We start from the raw sequence: 8,572 nt of genomic DNA, 5'->3' as shown, positions 1-8,572 counted from the left end.
CGGCGTTTGAGACCATCCAAGCCAGAACCGCTTTTGTAATATCCTATTTGACAGGGGATGCAGCAGCCTGGGCAATGCCCTTAGTACAGAAAGATGACCCCTTGTTATATAACTGGGATAATTTTCTAGGAGAATTTGGTAGACTGTTTGATAGACGGGAGGTTTCATTGGCCCAAGACAAGGAGTTGTTAGGGTTAAGAGAGGGATCACGAGATTTGGTTACATATGTGACACAGTTCAATAGATTAGTATTTGAAACTGAATGGCCAGAAGCAAAACAGACGGTACTGTTTTATCAAGGGCTACGGGAGGAAATGAAAGATGCCATTGCGCAGGTAGAACCGCAACCTAGTACTTGTACAGCGATGATAGACCTAGCCGTTAGGTTAGATCATAGAATGAATGAGAGAAGGGGAGACAAGAAGAAACCAGAAGCAGTCCCGTTTGTGAGATTGAACAGGAGTAGAGGAGGAAGGAGTAGCGATGTGGAACCAATGCAGATTGGTAGTATCAGAGGTCCATTATCTGAGGCAGAGAAAGAACAGCGGAAACTTAATAAATTGTGTTTGTACTGTGGACAGGCAGGTCATTTTATTCGTACCTGTCCTAATACTCCGCAAAAGAATCTTGGAGGGGAACGAGGCAAGAAGGAAGCGGGAAAAGAGTTGGGCCGACCTTAGGGGGAACTCAGGTGACAGGCCCGAAGGAAGCAAGGTTCCCCAAATTAGTGGCAAATACAGTTGGGAGCAAGACATCTCATTTGTACATTCTGGTAACGTTATGTTGGGCGATGTCTAAGCAAGTGGTGTTGGCTATGGTGGATTCAGGGGCCACAGGTAATTTTGTGGATATTACATTGGCCCACCAGTTAGGACTACCTGTACAAGATAAACCAAGAGTAGAAGGGGTCTAATCAGTGGACGGTTCTCCGTTAGTATCTGGTCCTATCAAACAACAAATTGCATAAATTACAGAAAACATTTGCATCAGGTCACAGAGAAGACATTGCTTTTGATTTAGTAACTGCACCACAGTTTGGTTTAATTTTAGGAATGCCCTGGTTAGTGCAACATAATCCCAGGATTGACTGGGAAAAGCAGACTGTAGAGTTTACGGAGCAGAAGTGTCAAGAACACATGATATCTGAGATGGAACCTTCGGGATGGTTGGTTGATCAAGAAGGAAACAACTCCTTTCAAGAAGGAAAGGATCAAGTGGTAGGAGCAGTGGAAGCAGGGATTCCCTTGCAATACCGAGAGTTCGCAAAAGTATTTGACAAAGGTGGGGCAGAGCAACTACCACCCCATAGACCATATGATTGTGTCATTGAATTGGAGGAAGGGGCGAAGTTGCCTTGTAGCAGAATCTACGCCCTGACAGAAACGGAAAATGAACATTTAAGAGTGTATCTGGATGAAAAGCTGGAGAAGGGGTTCATTAGACATTCCACGTCCCCTGTCTCCTCTCCCTTGTTTTTTGTCCCTAAGAAAGAGGGGACATTACGAACTTGTATTGCTTACCGCGCATTGAATAAGGTGACCATTAAGAATAGGTTTCCCTTACCTCTAATTTCAGTATTATTGGATCAGGTGCGGGCGGCAAAAATATACACGAAATTGGACTTAAGGGGGGCATACCACTTGATCAGAGTGTGGGAGGGGGATGAGTGGAAGACGGCATTCCGGACAAAGTTTGGTTTATTTGAATACTTGGTCATGCCGTTTGGATTATGCAATGCTCCTGCAGCATTTCAATTCTTTATGCAAGAAGTTTTGAGAGATTTTATTGATGTGTTTGTCATAGTTTACATTGACAACATTTTGATTTATTCAGTTTCACCAGAACAACATGTTCAGCATGTGAGGGCAGTGCTTCGGAGGTTACAGGAGTATCAGCTCTGTGTAAAATTGGAGAAATGTGCTTTTCATACTAAGCAGGTGGAGTTTCTAGGGTTTATTCTCACTCCAGAGGGTGTAGTGATGGATGCAAAGAAAGTACAAGCTGTAACAGATTGGCCATCTCCTCAATGTATCAAGGACGTTCAATAATTTCTAGGATTTGCCAATTTATATCGGCGTTTTATTAGTAATTTTTCAGCCATTGTAACGCCAATTACACGATTGCTTCAGAAGGCAACACCATTCGTTTGGGGTCCTGAAGCAGAAAAGGCTTTTCAGACTTTAAAGGTAGCTTTTACCACTGCACCAGTGTTGAGACATCCAGACACAAGTCAAGCCTTCAAGGTGGAGACTGACGCTAGTAACTTGGTGGTGGGGGCTATTTTGTCACAGAAGGATATGGAGGGAGTGTGGCATCCAGTGGCATTTTATTCTAGAAAGTTATCAGGTTGTGAACAGAATTATTCAATCACGGATAAGGAGTTGTTAGCTATTCGATCAGCTTTTCTAGAATGGAGACATTACCTATTGGGGGCTAAGCATCAGGTAGTAGTGGTGACTGATCACAAGAATCTGCAATACTTTAAGACTGCTCACAAACTTAGTCCCAGAAAACTCCACTGGTCTCAGTATTTCAATGAATTTGATTTCGTAGTAACCTTCAGGCCAGGAAAGAATAATGGCAAAGCAGATGCACTGTCTAGGCAGCAAAATTTGGAGAGTATGGAGAGTGAAGTAAGAGCAATTATTCCCTCAGAGAAAGTCATTGGAGCAATTACCACCAACTTAATTGGGGAGGTCAAGAGAGCATTACCACCTCGGCAACTCCAGAAGTGGCGGGACAGTCATCCAGAAAGAAAGGTGTGACAGGGGTTGCCGTACCATCAAGACCGATTATTTCTACCTACTAAAGAAGTACAGAAAAAAGCATTATATTGGTGTCATAATTCTCCATTAGCGGGACATGCTGGTCAAAGGAAAATGCAAACTATGCTAGAAAAATATTTTTGGTGGCCTACATTGAGACAGGATGTGAGCAACTATCTACTAAAATGTGAGAATTGTATGAAAAACAAAGCAGATCATGTAAAGAAAAGAGGGTTACTTCAACCATTACCCACTCCTGAGAAGGTATGGACCCATATATCAATGGATTTCATTACCGACCTTCCACCTGATAAGCAGTTTGACACTATTTGGGTAGTGGTGGATTTCTTGTCCAAACAAGCGCATTTTATTCCTTGTGAAGGAATACCTGGAGCAGGCAGGTTAGCGGAGTTGTTTCTTCAACATGTGGTTAGACTACATGGTTTGCCAAAAAGTATTGTTTCGGATAGAGGACCTCAATTCACTTCACGATTTTGGCGAGCTTTCTGTCGCATGTTGGGAATCAACAGTGCTCTCTCTACGAGTTATCATCCCCAAAATGATGGTCAGACAGAACGGGTCAACCAAACACTCGAACAATATTTAGGTGATGGCCGAGAGTCTTGGGTACCGGCACTCCGGTTGGCTGAATTTACATATAACAATACACTGCACACGTCATTGGGTATGTCTCCTAACGAATGCTTATTTGGGTATGAGCAGAATATGATACCAGAACATTTACCTGAAGTGGAGAATCTACCTGTGTTGCAAGATCGAAAACAGTTGCTTCTCAAGATCCGACAGAGGGCGCACACCAATTTGGAACAGGCTAAGAAAGCCTATAAAAGACATGCTGATAAACACCGACAGGAGAGTCCGCGTTATAAAGCAGGAGACAGGGTTTGGTTATCAACCAGAAACCTCTCCATAGTTGGATCTCGTAAATTTATGCCAAGATTTATTGGACCTTATGAAATCATTGCATGTGTGTCACCAACAGCTATGAAACTGCGTTTGGCTAAAACTCTACAAATACACCCGGTATTCCATGTTTCTTTGCTTAAACCCGCAGCTCCAGGGACAACTACGAAGAAACCCCCAGCCATAGTGAAAGATGGGAACATGGAATACGAAGTAAAACGCATTGTGGATTCCAGAAGAAGATATCGACAACTATGGTATTTGATCCACTGGGAAGGTTACGGCCCTGAGGATTGTTCTTGGGAACCAGCTAGAGAGGTTCATGCTCCCAGGTTAGTGAAACAATTTCATTTACGCAACCCAGGTAAACCAGGTCCTGGGAGGAGCCCTGGAAGAGGGGGTAATGTCAGGAATCAGGGTTGGCACAGGCGTGGAGTGCTAAAATACGCCTATTGAGACATTATGTGCTGGAAGGACAAGGAAACTTCAGTTCCCAGCATCCTTTGTGTTATTTTGTAATTTGGCCCGTGCGCGCCTAGCCAGCTGTACTGCATCAAGAATCAAGGCAGCTTAAAGGCAGGCAACGGCGGTGGGCAGGTGTGGCTTATTGTTGATTTGGAGCAGGAGGCAGGCTGCCACGTTCGGCAACAGGAGGAAGGCGTCCGCGTGCGACGAAACGAGATGCAGGGGAGAAACGCTTGATCGCACGCGTTCACGGTGCGGTAGGTGCAGGAGGGGCGCTGAGTAGCCGGCAGAGACAACGCTTGCTGTTCTTCGTCTGGGAAGTCCCACGGGGCTCCCCAGACTCAAGATAAGTACTCGTGGGGGCAATATATTTCTGAACTGCTTGGAATGATTTACCGCTGTTTCAATATTTGTCTGGGAAGTCCCGCGGGCTCCCCAGACCTGAGATAAGTAACGCCTTAATCTCTTTGAATTCAATCGGTGTGAAAGACTAAAGTGTGTTTGTTACTCGTATAATTCAAGAACTTTGCCAATCTTGTGTGGATTAATGCAGGAAGTACTGCATATGGACAACGACATTTCACTAGTGCCAGGAACTAAAGGAAATGCATTTATGTTGTATGTCGCTAACGCTGCCCGAAGGGCCATGTGTATTGTCTAATCATTTTGGGAAGCTTTCCCTTATGTGTGGTCATATTGCTTGCTTATGTGTTGTACGAGAAGGATATTTCAGAGCAGGATACAGTACACGTATTAAGGTGTGCTATTCAGGAATCAGGTACATGTTAATAGTGCAGGTGATATTTCTGTTCATTCTATGCGAGTTAGAGTAGGGTTTTTTCCTGGTGTTTCCCCAGTCCCATCCACCTTAGGAGTTTCCTACCCTCTTTACGGTGTTCCTAATTTCCCCTCCCTATCAACAACCTCTCCCTAACCCCTCTTCCCCCCATTGGCTGCCACGTGGCGACCTGTTTCCTAACTCAGGCGCCTGTGCCAACCACGGTGGGAGGGTCGAGTTCATTCGGCTTCCATGGTTCGGGGGAGAGCGTCAATCTCTCTTCCTTCCAGTTAGTGTGATTGTGACACAGATATAGCAAACCAACAGCACATTTAAACAAATGGTTCACACCACAACTTAAAGACCTTCACAGCTTAAAAAAAAAAAGTGAAACTAACTGGATACTCTGCTCCTCTAATGAGAACAAAGCTAAATTAACCTCACTTTCCTCACACTACAAGAAGGAAATTTGCCGGGCAAAGCGCAACTCCTACGACAAGCGTATTGCTAAATCCAACTCTATTATGAAAGAACTCTTCTCCATACTCAAAGAACTAGAGTCCCCAATAGCTATACCCAATGTTTGTACCAAAGACAAATCCTGGTGTACAGACATCCAACATGCTCTAGCTAATAAAATTAACACGCTCCAAAACAAAATTCAGCAAAAAAAGAAGTACTGAACCTACAGCACTCGCCCAATAACCTCCTGCCTAGTGTTTCACCACCGTCACACAATACCATCTTCCATTTTTCCAAAATGTCTACCTTGGAAGTAGAAAAGATTATCCTGTCACTAAAGCCTTTCGAACTGCAAAGGTGATATCTGCCCAGCACAACTAATAAAAGATGCTGCCAGAGAACTATCCCCATTCATAAACAAACTGATAAATGCCTCCTTTGCCACAGGCACCATCCCGGCTAACCCCCAAACAATCATGGGTGCTCCCTCTCCTCAAGAAACAGACTTTAGATCCTCTTATCCCTACTAATTACCGGCCTATTACCACAGTCCCATTTCTTTTAAAAATACTGGATAAAGCCGCCTATATCCAAATTCAAAAACACCTTGAACTGCACAAACTCCTAGGTAACAGACAATCTGGTTTCTGTCCACTACATGGAACAGAGACAGACTTAATCGACTTAAAGTCCCAAATAGACGAGCAGAGAGACAAAGGTAAGACAGTACTCCTGCTCCTACTTGATCTCTCTGCCACATTTGATCTGGTCAATCACAAGGTCCTATGCCGACACCTTGACTCTATGGCCCACTTCTCCCTGGGAGCTATCAAATGGATTGAGTCCTTCCTGAGCGAGAGAACTATGAGAGTCTTCTCTCCCTCGGCAGCGGCAGACCCGTCACCTATCCTGTGCGGTGTTCCTCAAGTCTCCTGCATCTCGCTAACCCTATACAATATCTTCACCAAACCTCTGTTTGATGATCTGGACCATCTGGGTGTCACCTATACTAATTACGCAGATGATACTCAGATTCTCCTCCCGCTTTCTGGGGATCACAGTAAGGACACGGGGTTGGTGCACAAAGTATACCTTATCATCCAAGCATGGATGGCCACCCACGACCTATGCTTGAACGATGATAAGACTGAGATGATAATTCTGGGCTCACAGGCCAACATTAAAAAATTAGGCCAAGAATTTTCCTCATTCAATATTGACGGGAACACCATCAAAGTCTCGAAGAAGGTTGATAAAGAGGTAAAATCCCTCACCTCCTTCACGGCTTAGACCTGCAAGCTACTCAGAGCAGGCAAGCCATTCCTCTCTGATGACAGTTGCCTGATCTTGGCCAGAGCCCTAACACTCTCTAGAATCGACTACTGTAATGCCCTATAAAGTGGTGCGAATACATCTACTATCCAAAAGCTCCAAACATTACAGAATAATGCCCTAAGAGCAGCCTCAGGCATAAATAAAAAAAACACATCTCCTCCCTTAGGCGCCATCATAAATGGTTATCCACGTCCAATAAAATACAACTAAAAATGCTTTCTTTGACTCATAAAGCCCTCAATAACGCTGCTCCCAGCTACCTTACAGATAAACTCCAGAAAAGAACCTCTTACAGACCTACCAGAATTGGGAATATTAACTGTCTGACCTTACCTAAATACAAACTCACTACTATCGGTGGTAATAGCTTCCCTGTAAAGGCAGCTAAATTCTGGAACTCGCTGCCACAAGATCTGAGAGCCGACCAACACTACCTACACTTCAGAAAAAATTTAATAAAACATATCATTACTACTGACCCCTAGTCTCCCAGTACCCGTCTCGGATCTGTCCGTATCTGAAGAGTCCTACTCACACTGCATCAATATTGTAATTTTGTGTTAATACCTTAAAGACCATGTGTAATCTAGCCTACCTATTGTGATATACGGAGGGTATCACCTTGTAACGTGTATTCTTGTACATTGTTTGCTGTTTATTTCTGTAATAACATAGGCCATTTTTAGTTGTTGCTCCTATTTGTACATTTGTATATTCTGTAAGCATATAATTATTGTATCTGGTGTATATTTCGCAACTTTGTAAGCTTTGTATTTTCATACTGCTGTGCCCTTTTACTTACGAGTCTTGTGCGCATAACAAATGAATAAACAAACAAACAAACAAACAAACAAACAAACAAACAAAAGGGCAATTCTGAAAGTGACGATTTACCCATATCTGAACGGATAATAACCCCGACAAAAAAAAAAAAAAGAATCTGTCATTCAAATGCTAAGAGGCTATGTTTGGAAGCCTCTGGGGATTTCAGAAGTGTCTAAAAGGGGGAGCTAGGTCTCGGGATAAGGATTTGTGCATATGGCTGATTGAGGATTAAGGATAGGAAACATTTAATTAGGCATAAAGTGTATATCAATTTCTTAACTTGTGGTTTCAAGCATGTGTTTTGGTTCTATGTTGTTTCATCAACACAAATGTGAAAGCAGTACATTTGGTCAACATAAATTTGGTTTGAAGGCACCCCGCAAAGGCACAGGTCGGCCACCTTCGATCTTCAGGAGGGCAGGAGCCCAGCCTGCAACGTCCGCGTAGCAGAAGGAAGGAGAAACACCCTAATCGGCACCGAGCTTGCATCGCGGTAAGGTGTCTAAATTGTGCACTTTTAGGCACTTCTCACCTTACCCCCACCTCCCTGGAGACCCATCCACCTCACCCTGACCACCAATCCTCGTAATTTGACTGTTTTGCACCTGCAACTCGCCGGAGACACGAGGAGCCTGTCGGAAAATGGCGGTCACATTTGTTGATTACACGGTTGCACTAGCCTTGCTGCTATTTGGTCCAACGTTTCCACATCCTGTACTTGGCAGCGCCAGAAGGCGTCAGCTGGCCCTCCCTCGAAGGCACCCCACAAAGGCACAGGCCTGTCTGTGTAAGAGGTGGACTGGCCTATAGGGAACTCTGGAGATTTCCCGGTGGGCCTCTGCACCCTGGGCCTCTTTTGTGTGGTATTTTCAAATGTTCTCTTAAGAAAAGCATTGGGTTTGCTGAAAATGTGTCATATGGAGCCACTTTGAACATTATTTCCAGGGCCTATTTTGGTCCCCAGTAATTATTTCCAGGGCCTCTTTTAGTTCCCAGTCCACCCCTGGTCTGTGTCTGT

Source organism: Ambystoma mexicanum, chromosome 10, assembly GCF_040938575.1.
Source record: "Ambystoma mexicanum isolate Mex_15411 chromosome 10, UKY_AmexF1_1, whole genome shotgun sequence".
Taxonomy (NCBI): Eukaryota; Metazoa; Chordata; class Amphibia; order Caudata; family Ambystomatidae; genus Ambystoma; species Ambystoma mexicanum.
Note: the sequence above shows the minus strand (reverse complement) of the source record.